The 22,443-nt window shown below is 37.3% G+C and overlaps 1 pseudogene; it reads left to right on the top strand.

The window, feature by feature from the left end:
* The first annotated feature begins 20,196 nt into the window (after window positions 1–20,196).
* Window positions 20,197–21,144, top strand: LOC127664335 (olfactory receptor 5B2-like; annotated as a pseudogene).
* Window positions 21,145–22,443: the final 1,299 nt, after the last annotated feature.

The raw sequence follows: 22,443 nt of genomic DNA, 5'->3' as shown, positions 1-22,443 counted from the left end.
GCTTGAGGAATAACGGTTAATAGATAAAACAAAACAACAACAACAACAACAACAACAACAACAAAGATGCTAGAAATTTTCTTAGCTCCAATATATTTATACTGTACATGGCTCTCAGAAGTAGAAATGGTAAATATATAAATGAAAAACTTATACATGTTGAGAAGAAATTGTAGAAAAGCAGGGCACAACTATCAGTGGCTGCCACTGTGCCTCCTCTCCCTTCTCTGGCAGAAGTCCCAGAAGAAGAAGGAGATAAAGAGCTAGATCTCAAACAAGAGAGAGAGAGAGAGAGAGAGAGAGAGAGAGAGAGAGAGAGAGAGAGAGAGAGAGAGAAGGTTTCAGAAAAGCAGTTGTTCCATGTCTGGGACATTGTATCAAAAGAAGGAAAATGATTATAAGCTATTTCAGGTGTCTCCTGGGGATGAGAAGAATGCGCAAGATGCTCTGCTCCCTCTCTGGATCCTATTGGAGATATCCTTAGTTCTTGTTAGGATATCTGGATCTCTTGGGTACATCAAGTTCTCTTTCCTCTCTGTCTATTGTCTGTCCTTGATGTACCATATGCCTGTCCATATGTCTGTCAACTTGTGTTTGTTTTTGTTTTGTTGTGTTAATGGCTATTGCAGTGTTTCATGATAAAAAAATGGATAAAACTTTATCTGCTGGCTGTCCACCTTTTGATTTAGTTTAACTTGTTTAAAAGCCAGTCTCAATTTGCACAAGAGAAACTGATAAGTTACCCTGCATTGTGCCTGGGTGTCAAGCGCAGCTGGAGAAGTCCAGCTAAGGGCTGGTTATTTACACAAGCCACTCTTAAATGGGCCAAGAGATTTTCAATATCTCTGGTAAGAGAGCTGATGGCTGTTTTTTCCTAGAGAAACCTTTGTGATTGTGTTTATTGGGTTCAACAGGTGACAAAGTGCTTTTATCTTGAAATTACAGTTCAAAAATGTAAGAAACATTTGTATGGTTTAAATAAGTATGTGTTTATAGCAACTTCACTTTCGTTTCTGACTGGTTTTTAAGATACAAATATGTTTTGCATGTCTTGCTTATAGAGTATTGATTTATAAGTTAATGGATATGATTAAAAATTTATAACATTGGTAACAGAAGGTTAGCTTAAAATTGGTAAATCAGGGTTGGAGTCATGTTAAAAAACAGGTGACATGAGCCAACCCAGAAGAACAGGTCTCTAAGGACACTTCTAAATCGAGATAATATTTTATGTAATCCTTATCCTAAAAACTAGATTTATAAAAGATAGAATTTAAAACAATGTCTCTTTATTGATGTATTAAAGCTACACTGTCATGCATTTATAAGTAAGAACTGGCAGTCAAACTTTGTATGTGAAAGTAATACTCATAATATTAATTTTAAAGAAAATAAATTATTTAAAACTGAGTTTTTTTTCTTCAAAATTATGGGCAGGCTCTAATATTGCAAAAGAAACTTAAAATATTTAAATTGCCAATGTTTCATTAGTTGCAGTTTACAATTCAATCACAAGCTCAGGATTTTTAACTCATCCATATTTGTTATTAAAACAATCAGACAAGTAGATTAGTTATATCCGAAACAAACTGTAGCACAGAAAATTCAAATAATAAAAGAGTTTATTTGATTTAAAAAATTTCCAAAAGCTTTGAGAAAATGTTAATTTCTTAAGACCTCACCTTAAGCTTGCCATAGGACAACTTAAACCTTTGTTAGGTAGTCTCAAGGAGAATGCAAATCCTAATCCCCTCGACAATTAACTGATGAGGGATCAATAACATTGCAGAAAAGTCAATTGTTGGCTGTTTCACAGCAGTGTTTTGGCAAAAGGGACCATTAACATAAACTCATATTTCCTCACCTCCAAATCAAGTTTGAACACCCTATGATGAATCTGTTGCTATGTTAATACAAAATTGTAAGATAAAATCATAAGAATATTTTATAAAAAACTTGATGGAATATTAATTACTTAGTCCAAACAGCAATTACATTGGTTATTGCAGAATACTAATATTTGGCCTATTGCATAGCAAACTTTTCAACAAATTTAATAATCATTATTCCAAAGACAAGTTTTTAGAATTTGTCTCTATACATACTTTTGTAAAATATACATGCAGCCAATAAAAAATACATTTACTATATTTATAAAAAGCTCCTCTAATGATAGAGAAACATGTTTATTCTCTTAAATTTTCTTCCTGCTTCACAAATAATTAAATTATGTTCTATAGCCACTGTTTTTTAAAATGTTAAATAATCAAGCTTTTAATTTGTAGATTGACAATTAAAATAGATAGCTCATGGCTTACAATTGCTAAAATTATATTTTTTATAGATATTGCTAATTTTCAAATTTTATACAAATACAGCTTAATTTAAGAAACATGTACTGATTGTTGCTTTTAGGACACTTAAAAGCTCATACTAGATTGTCCAGACTCCTCAATGAAGACAATGCCACAGCAGATTTACATATCAGGCAGGTTATAGACTTTACACAAAGGTCTCATTCTTTACATCATCAAAATATTAATAGCTTAAGACAATACTTTGGTATTTCTAGAAAATATACAAGTCAAATTATAAAGACTTGTCCTCAGTGTCCTCAAGCTCTTCATGTACCACATAATAGTGTTAATCCTTGAAGACTCATATCTAATCAAGACAAATAGCTGTTAACTCATACTTCTGATTTAAAAAAAATTAAAAAAATATACATATGATTATTGACAGCTTTTCAAGCTTTCTAGTCACAATCATTTTAACAGGAGAAGCAACTAAAACTAAAATTAGTCACTGCCTATGTTGTTTTTCTATACTAGATGTTTCAAATAAGATTAAGACAAATATTATAACTATTACAGTCTGTCATTTGCAATATTTTGTTAACAATTTAATATTAGTCATATTACTGAGATTCCTTATAATCCTCAAGGAAAAGATATTGTGGAACAGGCCCATAGAACTTTAAAACAAATTTTTTATAAATAAAAGAGGGGAGAATCATATCTCCATACACCACAAAAATTTTAAAATTTCAATGCCAAGGAACTTTCTGAGTGTGGGGAAGAAGGGCATGTTTGTGTTTTTTTCTGCACGATGCTGAAGGAGTATGCTAGCTGCCAGAGTGATTGATGAGATATGCTGATTATTGAAAATGGCTGCATAGTGTTAAAAACTGTATGGTATTGGTACAGTGACAGGCAGGAGGATCAATGGAACAGGATTGAAGATCCAGAAATGAACCCACACACCTACGGCCACTTGATCCTCGACAAAGAGGCTGAAAACATCCAATGGAAAAAAGAGCCTTTTCAACAAATGGTGCTGGTTCAACTGGAGGTCAGCATGCAGAAGAATGCAAATTGATCCATCCTTGTCTCCTTGTACTAAGCTCAAATCCAAATGGATCAAGGACCTCCACATAAAGCCAGACACTCTGAAGCTAATAGAAAAGAAACTGGGGAAGACCCTTGAGGACATCGGTACAGGGAGAAAGTTTCTGAACAGAACACCAATAGCGTATGCTCTAAGAGCAAGAATTGACAAATGGGACCTCATAAAATTACAAAGTTTCTGTAAGGCAAAGGACACCATCAAGAAGACAAATCGGCAACCAACAAATTGGGAAAAGATCTTCACCAATCCTACATCAGATAGAGGGCTAATATCCAATATATATAAAGAACTCAAGAAGTTAGACTCCAGAAAATCAAACAACCCTATTAAAAAAATGGGATACAGAGTTAAACAAAGAATTCTCACCTGAAGAACTTCGGATGGCGGAGAAGCATCTTAAAAAATGCTCAACTTCATTAGTCATTAGGGAAATGAAAATCAAAACAACCCTGAGATTTCACCTTACACCAGTCAGAATGGCTAAGATAAAAAATTCAGGAGACAGCAGGTGTTGGAGAGGGTGTGGAGAAAGAGGAACACTCCTCCACTGCTGGTGAGGTTGCAAATTGGTACAGCCACTCTGGAAATCAGTCTGGCGGTTCCTCCGAAAACTGGGCACGTCACTTCCAGAAGATCCTGCTATACCACTCCTGGGCATATACCCAGAGGATTCCCCACCATGTAATAAGGATATATGCTCTACTATGTTCATAGCAGCCCTATTTATAATTGCCAGAAGCTGGAAAGAACCCAGGTATCCCTCAACAGAAGAGTGGATGCAAAAAATGTGGTATATCTACACAGTGGAGTACTATTCAGCCATTAGAAACAATGAATTCATGAAATTCTTAGGCAAATGGATGGAGCTAGAGAACAACATACTAAGTGAGGTAACCCAGACTCACAAGGTGAATCATCGTATGCACTCACTAATAAGTGGATATTAACCTAGAAAACTGGAATACCCAAAACATAATCCACACATCAAATGAGATACAAGAAGAAAGGAGGAGTGGCCCCTGGTTCTGGAAAGACTCAGTGAAGCAGTATTCGGCAAAACCAGAACGGGGAAGTGGGAAGGGGTGGGTGGGAGGACACGGGGAGAGAACTTACGGGACTTTCCGGGAGTGGGGTGCTAGAAAAGGGGAAATCATTTGAAATGTAAATAAAAATATATCGAATAATAAAAAAAAGAAAAAAAAAGAAAATGGCTGCAGTCCTTGACACCTTTAGATGCCTCCTGCTATTGCTGACACTATGGACATCTGCAGGCTCAACATCCCTCTACATAATTTTTTATGTCTTCTGAACATTTCAGAAGAGAGAAACGTGTATTATATTTGCCCTTTGTAATCAGCCTTTCCCTGACTACCTCTGTGGTGGCTGCAGGATTAGCAGGTTTATCATTGGGACATTCTATTATAGTCACCAATAAGTTAGCTGAACAATTTCAATTAGTTATAGAGGCTTCTGCTGAATAACTGGCTTCCCTGCAAAGGCAAATAACCTCAATTCCCCAAGTTGCCTTGCAGAATTGTTGTCTTAGACTTTCTCACAGCTGAGAAGGGTGGTTTTTTCTTAAGAAAGAATGCTGTTATTATGTTAATGAATCTGGCCTGATAGAATTACAGCTGCATAAACTCAAAAGCTGAGTGAGGATCTACAGAGACAGAAATTTTCTAGAGCTGCCACTGATTGGTGGGAATCCTCCATGTTTTCCTTCCTGATGCCCATTGTTGGGCCCTTGCTTTTTGTGCTTTTGATAGCTATTTTAGGACCCTTTATTTCAAATCGATGGATAGGATTCATTAGACAGAAGGTTGACTCCTTGACATTCAAAACCATACAAGTACCTTATCATCAACGTGATTTGGCTGACAGAGGCCTGGCTGAGCCATGCGATGACATCGCATGATGACCACGGGGTGGGGGGATGTCTCCCACCAAGATAGGTTCTGCCCCTCCTCTCCAAATGACACCAAGAGCTGCCTAGGATGTGGGAAGAACAATCCTCTGTTCCCCATGAGAGGAATCGGATCCATGCTTCCCCGTCTTGGTAATGCCCACTCATAAAGTGAAATAAAAAGGGAGGAGATGCCAGGAGCCAAACTGACCTTACTTTATATTTAGAGTCCATTTTAAAGATAAGCTTAGGTTTTGACTTCTTGGGTGGTCAATGGTCACTGTGCCCTCCCAGAAGAAGAAAACATCTTACAGCTGCCAGAGATTCCCCTTGGCAGAATGCCCAAGCTACGTGGAAAATCCCACTTGCCTTACTTCTTCCTCTGCCTGTGTAAATTCCCTGAGAAAATACAGTTTTGGGGGCCTTGAACGAAGTTGGTCTTGGCCTCGTTCTTTGTATCTCCTGTCTCTATTTTTCTACCCTTCTCTCCTAGAGTCCTTTGTGGAAAACCCCCACAGGCTGGGGCAGCAAATGTTACACCCCTATCCCTCTCCTAGAGTTCTTTTCCCATTCTCCCTCTACCTCACTTCTGAGATGGCTGTTCTTCACAGGTATCCATTCCCCATACCCTGGGGCATCAAGTCTCAACAGGATTAGGCATATCCTCTCCCACTGAGGCTATACATGGCAGCCCTCTGTTACATATGTACCTGAGACCTCAGACCAGCCCATGTATATTCTTTCATTGGTGGCTTAGTCACTGGGAGCTCCCTGTTTAGTTGATACTGTTTGTCTTCCTATGGGGTTGCCATCCTTTCACTTCCTTCAATGCTTCACTTAACTCTTCAGAAAGGGTCCCCAACATCAGTGAAATGGTTGGCTGTGAATATCTGCATCTGTCTCAGTAAGCTTCTGTAGAGCTTTCAGGGAATAGGGATATTAGACTCCTATATGCAAGCACAACATAGATTTAATTAAATTATCAGGGATTGATTTTCACCTATGTGATCGATCCCATGTTGAGCCATTCTCTGGTTGGCCCTGATAAGTGGCCAAAAATTTGAGAATAACCTTGATAAACCACATGGACTCCAAGAGATAAATCAAGAAGGAAGAAACAGATGAGACTATTTAAATCCCTCTTAGAAGGGAGAACAAAATAATCATGGGAGGTAGAAGGACCCAGATGGGCAACAGAAGAGGGAAGGGAAAAGGGGCAGGATCACACATGGTTTGAGGGAGTAGGAAGCCCCAAATGGGCAGGAAAATGAATGGGAATATGCAGTTTCTGGGGGTGGGGGTTTGGGCAATATCTAGAAAGTTCCAGATATCTGGGATGGGGGAGGCTTCCAGGACTCAATGCAGGTGACCTCAGCAAAAATCCTCAACAGTGAGTCTATGAAAGTTGAAGAGACCACTTCCAGTCATCATATAGGACCTCCAGTGGACATATGGGTAATTAACCCACCTACAAGACTTCTGACTCACAATTGCTCCTCTTTAAAAGAAATGGTCCATTTTTCAAATTTGAATTGAGATCAGGTAATGAATAGATTATAATCCGTGGTGAAATAGAAGCACTCATTTAAAGTCTCCAAACTGAAAAACTCAGAGCCAGATGGCATTATTGCAGAATTCTAACACATTTAACAAATTTATCAAGAAGTGTTAATGTCAATACTTCTCAAATTATTCCACAATATAGAAACAAAAAGAACATTGCCAAATATGTCTTGTGAGGTTTCGGTTATCCTGGTATGAAGACTTAACAAAGAAAAGGAATTATCATGGGGCTGTATGTTTGCATGATTATGGGATGCTGGAGCACATTCTGGGAAGGCAGAATACAGTCTGGGATGGAGGTCTTGGGGTGAGGAATAGCTGGGTTTCTGTTGGATGCTGTTGTTTCTCAATCTTCTCTAAACACAGACACTGCTGGGGACTGCTAAGGGTCTATGGGTTCATGCTTGTCTATGTGCAAAGCAGAAAGGAGATAGCTGGAGCTAGTGACAGGGCAGAATCTGGTTTGGTTTCAAGTAAGTGCTGAGACTACTGAGGGGCTGGGAAAGAAAAGACCTTCTCTGGGGGATTTAGGCAAGGCTCTTTCCTATGAATGCCTCCCACACACTTGTAGCATTTCTCAATAAAGGAAATGGTCTTTGCTTATTCAAATGGTTTCATTTACATGGCGGATGTGACTGTATACATCTTAATGTGGGCAGACCAGGGATTAAATGCCTTTTGCATGAAGGATAGCCAGGAAGAGAATCACTGGCTAAACACTTGGGGCCTATTTAGATACCATATTAACAAAAAGAAGTCTAGTTTTTATGCTACATGACTGGATGTCATGGTCCTCTCAATGGAGTTTGTCATGGCTATGTGTTCCAGGACATGTAAAGCCTGGCTAGGAGCTGATTTCAATGCCTATCATTCTCAATTATGAGATTCTCTAGGTTTTTGAACCTACTTCAACCTTACTAGTTCTTCTTACTGGTGGCATGGTCTACTTGCTCCAAAAATTACAGAGTAATTCCCTTATGAATTTAGATCCAAAAAAATCAATAAGTTGCAAATAAAAAAATCAAATAGTTGCAAATCAAATTGAAGACCATATATTAAATATCATCTACCATAAGCAAGGAAGCTTCATCCCTTATATACAGGGCTGGTTCAATGTATGAAAATAAATAAATGTAATCCACAGATAAATGAAATGAAAGAAAAAACTCACATGATTTATCTCATTAGATATAGAAAAGGCATTTGACAAAGTTTTTAACATTCCTTGATGATAAATCTCTGGAAAGATTAGGGATACAGGGCATACCTAAGCGTAAAAATGACAATTTAGATCAAGTCCATAGATTAATTTAGTTTAAGCCAACAGCAGCTTAAATGGAGAGAAACACAAAGCAATTCCAATAATTCTCAGGAACAAGTCAAAGCTGTTCATTCTCTCCATACTATTAAATGTAGTATTTGTAGTCGTATGTAGATCATTAAGTGAAATGGGAAATCAAGGGCATTTCACAATGTGAAAAGGAAGAATTAACTACATTTGTATATGATGTGATGTCATACGTGACTGTAAAATTATACAGCGGAACTTGTAGATCTGATACATTCTAGAGTGAATATTCACATAAAATATTCATGACTCTCGTAGGATAGTTAATATTGATACCTAGCTTGAGTAGTGGCAGAGGAGTATTAGTGTCTTCATGTACTGAACTGCTGGTGAACTAACCATGTTCCATTGCATGCCCCCAAACCATTGTTACATAGATGGTCTTGGTTAAAGACTATGGGTCAATAATCAACCCAAAATACAGGAGTATGGAAAAGGAAGTTGTAGGACTTGATTTGGGAGGAAGATAAAAGGTATAGGGGATGAGAGTAATCAAAATATATTATATAAATATATGGTATATCCAAAGAATTTTATTTTGATTCTTGAGACTGTGTGTGTGTGTGTGTGTGTGTGTATGTATGTATGTGTGTGTGTGTGTGTGTGAGTGTGTGTGTGTGTGTGTGTGTGTGTGTGTGTGTGTAGCCTTGGATGCCTTGGAACTGGATATTTAGACCAGAATGCCCTTAAATTCACAGAGATTTGCCTGCTTCTGCCTCCTGAATGCTGGGATTAAAGATGTGTGCCAATTTTAATTACTACAAATTATACACTTACTCATTTATCAGTAAATAATCGGGTAGATTCATATATTAGATACCATATAATAATCAAAAGAAACATTGTTTCATGTGTGAACTACAGATGCATTAGGGTATAAAATATAAGCCACACAGGATGCTAAATATTGTAAGGAGCCATTAGTATGTTTTTATTATTTTGCAAAAGAAAACACAAAGATAAAACCAAGTATATGATCATATACATTTTTCTAAAGTAAGAATTGAGGCCCCAGGTAACTACAATTTAATCTGCATAAACTGTGCTTTAGTTGAAAAAAATAATTGATAGGAAAATCACAGATGCACCTGTGTGCTTTTTGCAACCATTAAGTTTGGTCCCTATGGCAATTTAATTGCTTGTGCTAAAAGTAAATAGATAAGGCCCTATGGTTGTGACAGGAGGTTATTTCCCTGATGTCTTCATGTCTCCACATCTCCCTCTTGTTCCTCTTAATTGGCCTGTAAATCATAGTACAATCTTCTGTGTGACATAGATTTTTAGGAAAGTTCGTCTATGCTGCAGACACATTGGTCACTCTTCTGAACTGTCTCTCTCAAACTGATGATTTCATTAGTCAGTGAACAGGGACAGAAAACACTTCAAATCATGATTATACTGAATGAGTTTTAAGTTTCAACTGGTTCCTGAACCATTTTATCAGACTTTTAATTACTCTTCAGAGACCTAATTCTGTGTTTATTGTATACTTGATTCAAAACTGAGGTTGAATAAGGTAAGTGAAATTTGTAAGATGTCTCCAAAATAGAACTTCTCCAAAATAATTCACATATTTTTTAGTAAAAAATTTTTTTTTTATTTCATGTGTGTAGGTGTTTTGTCTACATGAAAGTTTCTGTGGTACATGCATCCAGTGTCCACGAAGGCCAGAACTGGGCTCTGAAACATTTGGAACTGGATTTACAAGATAGTTGTAACCCATCCCTTGGGTTCTGGCATTTGAATGTGGGTCCTCTGGAGCAGCCAGTGCTCTTAGCCCCAAATTTATACATTTTGTCATGACGAAGTTTCAGATTTTTAAAACCCAGATTTTCAGTCCCTTTATTCAAGGGAATAGGTAAAAAAATCTATTTCAATTATGATTCTGTTAATTATGTTGTAGGTGATATTTTATTTTGTTTGGTTTTCAAATAAATAGCAAATAAGTGACTAGTTAAAAGCCACAGTAAGAATAAATAAGCCATTTTTTTCTCTTCTAGGATATTTTGGTTATTTTATCTTCTTGTGAACATTATGTTTTACATGGTTGAAGTTCTGATTCCAGACTCTTTACTTATAATTAAAATTTGTTTCTCATCCAGGGGCAAGGTAAACTTCTATCTGATATATACACAAGTAACAAAAGTACATTATTGTGTCAGTGTATGTGTGAAATTGCCAGTATGCATATGTAGAGGCCAAATGGTAGCCTTGTCTGTCATTCCTTATGGGGTGTCTGACTGTCTTGGTCATTCATTCATTCATTCATTCACTCATTCATCATCCATCTTTCCATCCATCCATTTATTCTTTTTTATTGAATATCGTCTTCATTTACATTGCCAATGTTAAAATCTTTCCTGATTTCCCCCTTCCCCAAAGACCCCAACCCCTCCTCCCTCCTGCCTCCATGTGTATGCCACTGCACCAGGCACATTCCCACCTCCCCCACTCAGTTTCCCTTTGTTGGGGCCTCTGTTGAGCCTTTAGCTGACCAAAGACCATTCCTTCAACTGATACCCAACAAGGCCTTCCTTTGCCACATTTTTGACAGGAATCATGTGGGCTACTTGGTTATGGTTCAGTCCCTGGGAGTCTTGGGGTGTCTGGGTGGCTGAAATCATTGTTCTTCCCATGGGGCTATAAACCCCTTCAGCTCCTCCAGACCACCCTCCAGCTCCTCCATTGGAGACCCCATGCCCAGTCCAATAGTTGATTGCTAGCATCTGCCTCTGTATTTGTAAGGCTCTGCCAAGGCCCCTCTGGAAACTACCATGGCATGCTCCTTTTAGTATACATTTATTGTCATCCATAGTAGTGTCAGGGTTTGGTGACTGTTTATAGGATGAATCCCCAGGTAGGGCAGTGTCTGGGTGGCCTTTACTTCAGTATCTGTTCCACACATTGTCTCCCTTATTGCTCCTGTGAGTATTTTGTTCCCTTTCTTAGAGGAACCAAAGGACCCTTAAGTACTTCTTGAGCTTCTCATGCTGGGTGAATTGTAACTTGTTTATTTTGTGCTTTGTGGCTAACATCAGCTTATTAGTGAATGCATACCATGTGTGTTCTTTTGTGACTGGGTTATCACACTCAGGATGACACTTTCTAGTTCCATCCATTTGCCTAAGAATTTCATGAATTAATTGTTTTTAATAGCTGAATAATACTCCGTCATGTATATATACCACAGTCTCTGTATACATTCCTCTACTGAGGGACATCTGGGTTCTTTCCAGCTTCTGGCTGTTATAAATAATGCAGCTATGAACAGAGTGGAGCATGTGTCCTTATTACATGTAGGAACATCTTCTGGATATATGCCCAGGAATTGTATAACTGGGTCTGCAGGTAGTACTATGTCTAATTTTCTGAGGAATTGCCTAACTGATTTCCAGAGTAGTTTTACCAGCTTGCAATCCCATCAACAATGGAAAAGTGCTCCTTTCCCCAAAATTCTCTCCATCATCTGCTGTCGCTTGAGTTTTCTATCTTAGCCATTCAGACCAGTGTAAGGTGCAATCTCAGTGTTGTTTTGATTTGCATTTCTCTGATAACTAAGAATGCTGAACATTTCTTTAGGTGCTTTACAGCCATTCGAGTTTCCTCAGTTGAGATTTCCCTGTTTAGCTCTTTACCCCATTTTTTAATAGGGTTATTTGACTCTCTGGAGACTAACTTCTTGAGTTCTTTGTGCACATTGGATATTAGCCCTCTATTGGATGTAGGGTTAGTAAAGATATTTTCCCAATTTGTTGGTTGCTGTTTTGTCCTATTGACTGTGTCCTTTGCCTTACAGTAGCTTTGCAGTTTTATAAGGTCCCATTTGTTGATTTTTGTTCTTAGAGCATAAGCCATTGGTGTTCTCTCCAGGAACTTTTCCTTTGCGTTCAAGATTTGTCCCCACTTTATCCTCTATAAGATTTAGTGAGTCTGGTTTTATGTGTATCCTTGATCCACTTGAACTTGAGCTATGTAGAGGAGATAAGAATAGGTCGATTGCATTTTTCTGCATGCAGATCTCCAGTTCATCCAGCACCATTTGTTTAAAATGCTGTCTTTTTTTCCACTGGATGTTTTTAGCTCATTTGTCAAATATCAAGTGACCTTATGTGTGTGGGTTCTTTTCTGGGTCTTCAATTCTATTCCATTGATCTTCCTGCCTGTCTGCATACCAATACCAAGCAGTTTTTATCACTATTGCTCTGTAGTAGATCTTGAGATCAGGGATGGTGATTCCCCCAGAAGATCTTTAGTTGTGGAGAATAGTTTTTGCTCTCCTAGGTTTTTTGTTATTCCAGATGAATTTGAGAATTGCTCTTTCTAGATCTATGAAGAATTCATTTGGGATTTTGATAGGGATTGCATTGATTCTGTAGATTGCTTTGGGCAAGATGGCCATTTTTACTATATTGATCCTGCCAAATCATGAGCATGGGAGATTTTTCCATCTTCTTAGACTTTCTTTGATTTCTTTCTTCATAGGCTTTAAATTTTTGTCATATAGATCTTTCACTTGCTTCGTTAGGGTCACAACTAGCTATGAAATATTAATTGGGATTCTTGTGAAGGGTGTCATTTCCCTAATTTCTTTCTCATCTTGTTTATCCTTTGAGTAGAGGAAGAGGAAGGCTACTGATATGCTTGAGTTAGTTTTATATTCAGCCACTTTGCTGAAGTTGTTTATCAGCTTTAGGAGTTCTCTGGTAGAAGTCTTGGGATTGCGTAAGTACATTATATCATCTGCAAATAGTGATATTTTGGCTTCTTCCTTTCCAGTTTGTATACATGTGACCTCCTTTTGCTGACTGATTGCTCTGACTAGGACTTCAAGTACTGTATTGAATAGATAGGGAGAGAGTGGGGAGCCTTGACTGGTCCCTGATTTTAGTGGGATTGCTTCAAGTTTCTCTCTGTTTAACTTGATGTTGGCTACCAGTTTGCAATATAGTCCTTTCACTTTATTTAGGTATTAACTTTTATCTTGAAGGTATGCTGGATTTTTTTCAAGAGCCTTTTCAGAATCAAATAAAATGAGCATGAGATTTTTCTTTCCTTTAGTTTGTTTATGTAGTAGGTTACATTGACAGATTTCCATATATTGAACCAACCCTGCATCCCTGGGATGAAGCCCACCTGATCATGGTGAATTATAGTTTTGATGCACTCTTGGATTCGGTGGGCCAGGATTTTGTTCAGTATTTTTTGCGTCAATGTTCATGATGGAGATTGGTCTGAAGTTCTCCTTTCTTGTTTGGTCTTTGGTTTAGATATAAGCATTATTATAGCTTCATAGAATGAGTTGGGTTGTATTCCTTGAGTTTCTATTTCATGGAACAATTTGAAGAGTATCGGTATTAACTCTTCTTTGAAGATCTGAAAGAACTCTCCACTAAACCTATCTGGTCCTGGGCTTCTTTTGGATGGGAGACTATTAATGACTGCTTCTATTTCCACAGGATTTATGGGACTGTTTAGATGGTTTATCTGATACTGTTTTAGTGTTGGCACCTGGTATGTATCTAGAAAATTGTCCATTTCATCAAGGTTTTCAAACCTTGTTGAGTATAAACTCTTGTAGTAGGATCTGATGATTTTTTGAATTTCCACAGTTTCTGTTGTTATATCTCCCATTTCTGATTTTATTAATTTAGATACTGTCTCTGTGCCCTCTGGTTAGTCTGGCTAAGGGTTTATCTATCTTGTTGAACTTTTCAAAGAGCCAGATCCTTGTTCTGTTGATTCTTTGTATAGTTCTTTTTGTTTCTGTTTGGTTGATTTTGGCCCTAAGTTTGATTATTTCCTGCTGTCTACTCCTCTTGGGGGTATTTGCTTCCTTTTGTTGTAGAGCTTTCAAGGGCACTGTCAAGGTGTTAGTGTAAGTTCTCTCCATTCTCTTTTTGGAGGCACTCAGAGCCATGAGTTTTTCTCTTAGCACTGCATTCATTGTGTCCAATAAATTTTGATATGATGTATCTTCATTTTCATTAAATTCGAAAAAGTCTTTAATTTCTTTCTTTATTTCTTCCCTGATCAAGCTGTTATTGAGAAGAGCAGTGTTCAAGGTCCATGTGTATGTGTGTTTTCCATTGCTTTTGCTTGAGCTTAAGACCAGCCTTAGGCTGTGGTTATCTGATAAGATACATGAAATGATTTCAAGATTTCTGTATCTATTCAGGTCTGTTTTGTGGCCAATTATATGGTCAATTTTGAAGAAGGTACCATGAGGTGCTGAGAATAAGGTATAATCTTTTGCTTCTAAAGAGGGTGGAATGTTCTATAAGTATCTGTTAGATCCATTTGATTCATAACTTCAGTTAGTTTCACTGTATCTCTGTTTAGCTTCTGATTCTATGATTTGTCCATTTTTGAGAGTGGGGTGTTGAAGTCTCCCACTGTTATTGTGTGGGGTACAATGTGTGCTTTGAGCTTTATTAAAGTTTCTTTTATGAATGTGGGTGCCCTTGCGTTCAGAGCATAGATGTTCAGAATTGAGAGTTCATCTTGGTAGACTTTTCCATTGACCAGTATGAAGTGTCCCTCCTTATCTTTTTTGACAACTTTTGGTTGAAAGTCAATTTTAACCAATGTAAGAGTGGTCACTCCAGCTTGTTTCTTGGGACCATTTGCTTGGAAAATTGTTTTCCAACCTTTGACTTTTAAATAGTGACTGTTTTTGACACTGAGGTAGGTTTCTTGTATGTAGCAAAACGTTGGGTTCTGTTTATGTATCCAATCTGTTCATCTATGTCTTTTTATTGGGGAATCGAGACCGTTGATATTAAGAGATGTTAACAAAAAGTGATTGTTGCTTACTGTTATCTTCTTAGTTAAAAGTGAAATTTTGGTTATGTAGCTATCTTCTATTGCATTTGTTGAAATATCTTATTGATTTTTCTATGGTGTGGTTTCTTGCTTTGTGCTGATATTTTGCACCCATTTTCCTTTGCAGAGCTTGATTTGTGGAAAGATATTGTATAAGTTTGCTTTTGTCATGGAGTGCCTTGTTTTCTCCATCTATGGTAATTGAAAATTTTGCTGGCTATAGTAGTCTGGGCTGACATTTATGTTCTTTTAAGATCTGTATGACATCTGCCCAGGCTCTTCTGGCTTTCATAGTGTCTGGTGAGAAGTCTGGTGTAATTCTGATAGGTCTGCCATTATAAGTTACTTGACCTTTTTCTCTCACGGCTTTTAATATTCTTTGTTTGTTTAGTATATTTGGGGCTTTGATTATTATGTGTTGGGAAAATTTTCTGCTCTAGTTCAATCCATTTGGTGTTCTGTAGGCTTCTTGTATGTTCATGGGCATCTCTTTTTTATAGGTTAGGGAAGATTTTATCTATAATTTTTTTGAAGATATTTACTGGCCCTTTATGTTCTAAATCTTCACTCTCTTCTATACCTATAATCCTTAGGTTTGGTCTTTTCATTGTGTCCTGAATTTCCTGGATGTTTTGTGTTATAAGCTTTATGCGGTTTTCATTTTCTTTGACTGCTGATTCAATGTTTTCTATGAAATATTCAGCATTTGAGATTCTTTCTTCTATCTCTTATATTCTGTTGTTGATGCTTCCATCTATGACTCCTGAATTCTTTTGAAGGTTTTCTATCTTTATTAATGTCTCATTTTGCAATTTCTTTGTTGATTTGATTTCCCATTTAGATCCTGGATAGTTTTGTTCAGTTCCTTCACTTGTTTGTTTGTTTGTTTGTTTTTTCCTGAAATTCTTTAAGGAATTTTTGTATTCGTCTTTAAGGCTTCTACCTGTTGACCCATGTTCTGTGTTTTCTTTCGGGATTTTTGTGATTCTTCTTTAAGGGCTTCTGCATGTTTACCCATGTTCTTCCATAATTCCCTATGGGATTTTTGTATTGCCTCTTTCAGGACTTCTACATGTTGACCGTATTTCTTTAAGAGATTTTTGTGTTTTTTCTTTAAGGGCTTCTACCTTTTGATACATATTCTCTTGTCTTTCTTTAAGGGATTTTTTTGTGCTTCTACTTGTTGACCCATGTTCTCCTGTATTTCTTTAAGGGAGTTATTTATGTCCTTCTTGAAGTCCTCCATCAGCATTATGAGATGTGATTTTAAATCTAGCTCTTGCTTTTCTGATGTGATGGAGTATACAGGATTTGCTGTTGTGGGGTAACTGGGTTCTGATGGTGCCATTTTGCCTTGGTTTCTGTCAGTAATGATCTTGCATTTGCCTTTGGCCATCTCATTATCTCTGGTGTTAGCTGGTCTAGCTGCCTCTATCTTCTTTGTCCTGCAGGCCTGTGTTTCTTTACTCCTGGGATTCCCTTTCTCTCCAATGCCCTGCAAACAGCTGGTTCTCCATGAAGTATCAGGTGATGGGGTCTCTCCTATAGCAGACTTGGCAAGGGTCAAATGCCCTGCAGGCTGCAATTTCTCAAATGTTCTGCTGCTGCCAGATCTAGAATGCTCTGCTGATGCTGGTTCTCAGATGCCCCACTTCTACCAGTTCGAGTGCCTTACTGGTGGCATTTCTCAAATGACCTACTCCTGCCAGTTCTTGAGTGCCCTGCTCATGCCTGTTTTCTAGAGAGTATCAGGAAGTATGCTCCCCCCTGTGTTAGAAGGGGCACAGGTCTACCACATCTGATGGAATGGGGATATGGAGAAAGAAGAGAGGGGTATAAGGGAAGGAAGGGGCATGGTGATCTGGGAGTTGCTGAGTAATAAGTACCAGAGTTACTCTGGGCCTCTAGGGGTAGGGGTGATTCTTACCAGATAACTTGCTCCTGCCAGTTCTCTAGAGAGTATCAGGAATTGGGAGCTTCTCCCTGTCAAATGTGGAACAGGTCTACCACATCCAACAGGACAGGACAGTGGTGGCAGAGGAAGGAGGGGTATAAGGAAAGGAAGGGGAGTGGTGTTCTGGCAGTAGCTGGGTAGTGAGTCCCAGAGCAGCTGCTCTGGGTCTCTGGGGATGTGGAGGTGATTCTTACCAGATAAGCTGCTCCTGACACTTCTCTAGAGAGTATCTGGAAGTGGGAACTTCCTTGTGTCCCATTCATTCATTCTTGAGTCAGAGTCTCTGATCTCACTGTCTCGGAACTTCATAAGCAGGCAAATCTGGCTTCCCAGTAAACTATAAGGATCTTTCTCCAAACTAACATTGCAATTATAAGTGTATGCTATCATTCTTTACATTTCTAAAGTGGATTCTGGAGATTGAATGCAGGTCCTTATCTAATCAACACTAGTACTTTACAGAGTGAATAATCTTCCAACACTTTAATACAAAAATCACTTTATGAGGATATGATTTGTATATACAAAGCTGTGCATATGGTTTATTAAAAGTTTAATTTATGTAAAAGCAGAGAGATAACTAATAAAAAGTTACCTAAAGAGAGAACTCAATGTTGGGAAATTTTTAAAAACACTATTGGGGAATAAGTATCAGAACTTTCATTAGAGATGAGGATAATGATTCTCACAAAATGTATATAGCTTGTGTAATAGAAGAAACACAAATATGATGGGAAATATTAAGATTGAGTTTTGATTTTATCAGTCAACCATAGGGGACAACAGCGACAAAAATAACAGACTTGCAAATTGACAGTTTACAAATACAAAGATGTGTCTAAATGACTTAACAAGAACTGAGATAAAGATCATTTCTTTTCTTATATTTGATGTTTTTCATATGTATATTGGCTTACCACTTAGGATCAGATAACATGTCAGGGGTTTCTCTCCTAGAATTTACTGATTTTTCTTTTCTTAGCAAACATTAATTTCCTATAGCATTTCTAATAGTAAAGACTTACAATACATGATACATTCTCAAAGCTAAGCTTAGAAAGACTCTATGGGCATATGGTAGGGAATCATTGTCAGTGGAAACATGCTTTTTCTTATTTAAAACTTCATAATAGGTAAGTCAATTAATAAATTTACTAATAATGATTTTTAACCTAAACACATCCAAGGATTGATCATAATCCAAGAATTATGCAATTGAAATTCTAACAATTGATATTCAACTACACTATGATGATTCCAAGCCAAAATAGAGTTCAATAATATTTTCCATAGGCTATATAGATTTCCTTATATGTTCACTCTACATCTCAATCATTGTCTGCCCTTCACCCTGTAATCCCCTCACACAGTCCCTCTCTGATTGTCTCACCGTGGTACATCAAGTCTTAGCAGGACTAGGCACATCCTCTCCCACTGAAGCCAGACAAGGCAGCCCAGTGGGGGTATGGGCACCATAGACAGGAGACAGCTTTATGGTCACCCCCTTATCCAATTGTTTTGGGATTCACATGAAGACCAAGCTGCACATCTGCCACATATGTGCACAGGGCCTAGGTTCAGCTCCTATGCTGATTGGTTGGTACTTCAGTCTCTGAGATCTTCCATGGGTTCAGGTTACTTGACTCTGTTGGTCTTCCTGTGAAGTTCCTTTAAGGTTATTTTTGAGACGATCTGTAGTTTCTTTCTACTTTTTTCTGAGTTGTTATTTTCTATTTAGTATCCACATCAACTTTTCAAAAAAGCTTCTTTTCAGGGCTCTCAAGTTTTTTGTCAACTCTTGTCTAAGCCTTCCTGATCTCTGTCCATTGTTTGGTTGTGTGCCTGCATTTTAAGAATGATATTCAACAGGAATACTTTGAAGAACAATCAAGTATTTGAGTAAGAAAGCAGTAGCTTTCAAAGAAAAAAAGTTTTAGCTCTGCTAACAAGTTGCCTTTCAACATATATGTATTTTTTGAGGAACCTACACAGTAGTCTCTCTAGCAACTTATACTCTCATATATTTAAGATGTTCCATCTTATATAAATTTGTGTGTGTCGTAATAATTGTGTAATGATTATACACTTTCTGGTTTCTATACTTGTTGAGTTTGTATTGATCAAATAAGGCATATGAATATTATCTCCTTATTAGATGTGGGACCCTAAACTGATTTCTTCCCACTCTTTATAAAAGACATGACAATTTATTGTGAGCTAATTTCATCCAACAATAGCTTTTCCCTTATGTTTTAGTTGGTTATTATCGAGACAATCTTTAGTTCCTTTCCACTTTCTTCTGAGTTGTTAATTTCTATCCAGTATCTACATCAACTTTTCAAAAAATCTTTCAAGATAGAGATAAGCATTTGTGTGTGTGTGTGTGTGTGTGTGTGTGTGTGTGTGTGTGTTTGTGGGTGTGTTTGTGTATGTGTGTGTGTGTCTGTCTATCTGTCTGGTTTATTTTATTTAGAATAGACTCAATCTATCAATTTTTCTAAAAATGACAGCATTTCATTTTTTTCTATAGCTGGATAATACACTTATTTCTATCTGTACAACTTTAAAAGTTATTTAATTTATTATTGACATTATAATCACATAATTTCCCCTCCCTTTTCTCCTCTAAAATCCCTACCCCCATATACTATCCTTGCTCATTTTTAATTTTGTGCTCTATTTTTCATTACTTTTGGTTATATGTCATGCATACTATCAGTCAGTATGATAATGTTACTTTTATGTATGTTTTCAGGGCATATCATTTTGTTTAAAATCTATTCTTTTGCTGAGGGAGTCAATTCCTAGCTTGATTTAATCTCTACAGTGTTGTAAAATGCCCATGGATATGCAGACAACTCCTTGATAGACTGAGAGAATCCTTTTCCTTTGGATTAATACCCAGAAGGTATCCTTTCCAATATTTATGTATTTTTGAGGAACTTATACGTCTTATAATGATATAGTCTCACCAATAATTTACATTCCCATGTAGTAATTTACATTCACAAAAACAAATAATAATATCACTTCTATTTTCTCTATATCCTTGTACCATCAGTGTTTATTAAATATGCATTCTGCTTTGGATGACATAATAATAAATTATTTTTTATTGATCCTAAAATATATTTTTGTTTATCATTCTCTTCCTTTAATTCTTATTTCTATAGGAATCTACTGACTCCCACATAATTGATGGAGAATTGTACTAAACTGAGAGAGTTCATTCTCTTGGGACTAACTGATGACCCAGGCCTACAGGTTCCCCTTTTCATCATGTTCACCCTCATTTACCTCATTGATGTGGTTGGAAACATGGGGATGATAATGTTGGTTCTTATGGACTCTCATTTGCACACACCATGTACTTTTTCCTTTGTAACCTCTCACTTGTAGACTTGGGTTATTCCTCAGCTGTTACTCCAATGGTCTTGTCTGAGTTTTTCATAGTCTTCAAGGCAGTCTCTTACAATGCCTGTACTGCACAGATGTTCTTCTTTATAGTCTTTGCCACTGGGGAAAATTACATCTTAGCATCAATGGCCTATGACTGCTATGTAGCAGTATGCAAACCCCTGCATTACTCCAACAGGATGACAACAAGTGTTTGTATTTTTTGAGCATTGGCTCTTATATCTGTGGTTTCTTGAATGCTATTTTTCATGTTGGGGAAATATTCAGCCTCTCTTTGTAAATCTAATGTGGTCCATCACTTTTTCTGTGATGTTCCAGCAGTCCTGGCTTTATCTTGCTCTGATATACACCTCAGTGAAGCGATTCTTGTTTTTTTGTCAACCTTCAATGTCTTCCTTGCTCTTCTGATCATATCTATTTCCTATCTCTTTATAGTTATTACAGTCTTGAAGATGAAGTCAGACCAGGGACATCAAAAAGCTTTATCTACCTGTGCTGTCTCACTGTAGTCTCCATATTTTATAGCACTGTCATTTTCATGTACTTACAACCCAGTTCCAGCCATTCCGTGGATGCAGATAAAGTAGTATCTATGTTCTACACTATAATCATTCCCACACTAAACCTTTGGTTTATAGCCTGAGGAAGAAGGAAGTCAACAATGCATTCAAGAAAGTGCTTGTGAAGGCAAAATTTTTATGTAAGAGTGAGATTTCAGATTCAAAGTAAATTTTTAGTCCTCTCCCATGTTATCTGTGCACTAGTTAGACTTAAGCTCTACAATACACAGGGATTCCTGCCTAACATATTCATTTCTTCAAAATTTATTTTATATAAAAATATTAGTAGGTTTGTAACATAGTTAAAGGAGAAATTCCAAAAAATGGTGGTTCCTCAGAAAACTGGACAAGACACTTCCAGAGGACCCAGAAGGCTATTAATTAGCCCAGAAGCTCTAAATACCCAAGGCACAAACTGCATAACAAATGACTCCCGTGAAGAAGTATGGAGAGGGTCCTGATCCTGGAAAGGATTGATCTAGCATGGGAAGGGAAAAAAAGGAGGGAAGTGATTGGAGAAGGGATGGAGAGAAGAAGGTTTATGGGACATATGGGGAGGGGCGATCTGGGAAAGGGGAAATCATTTGGAATGTAAACAAATGATATAGAAAATAAAAAGATATTAAAAAAAGAAAGTGCTTGTGAAGGCAAAATTTTTATGTAAGAGTGAGATTTCAGATTCAAAGTAAATTTTTAGTCCTTTCCCATGTTACCTGTGCATTAGTTAGACTTAAGCTCTACAATACACAGGGATTCCTGCCTAACATATTCATCTCTTCAAAAATCTATTTTATATAAAAATATTAGTAAGTTTGTAACATAGTTAAAGGAGAAATTCCAAAAAATGGCGGTTCCTCAGAAACCTGGACAAGACACCTCCAGAGGACCCTGCTATATCTTTCCTGGGCATATACCCAAAAGATTCCCTGGCCTGCACTAAAGACTCATGCTCCATTATGTTCATAGCAGCCTTATTTATAATAGCCATAAGCTGGAAAGAACCCAGATGCCCCTCAAAGGAGGAATGGATACAGAAAATGTGGTATATTTACACGATGGAATACTACTCAGCAATTAGAAACACTGAATTCACAAAATTTTTAGGCAAATGGTTTGATCTGGAAAATATCATCCTAAGTGAGGTAACCCAATCACAAAAGAATACACAGAGAATGCAATCTCTGATAAGTGCATGTTAATTAGCCCAGAAGCTCTGAATACCCAAGGCACCATTATCATAACAAATGACTCCCATGAAGAAGTAAAGAGAGGGTCCTGATCCTGGAAAGGCTGGATCTAGCATTGGAGGGGATTATCAGGACAGAGAAAAAGGAGAGAGGTGATTGGAGAATGGGTGGAAAGAAGGTTTATGGCATATATGGGGAGGAGGGAACTGGGAAAGGGGAAATCATTTGGAATGTAAACAAAGAATATAGAAAATAAAAAATATAATTATTAAAAAAAATTG

Source organism: Apodemus sylvaticus, chromosome 1 (assembly GCF_947179515.1).
Source record: "Apodemus sylvaticus chromosome 1, mApoSyl1.1, whole genome shotgun sequence".
NCBI lineage: Eukaryota > Metazoa > Chordata > Mammalia > Rodentia > Muridae > Apodemus > Apodemus sylvaticus.
This window is presented reverse-complemented; position numbering and strand designations above follow the sequence as displayed.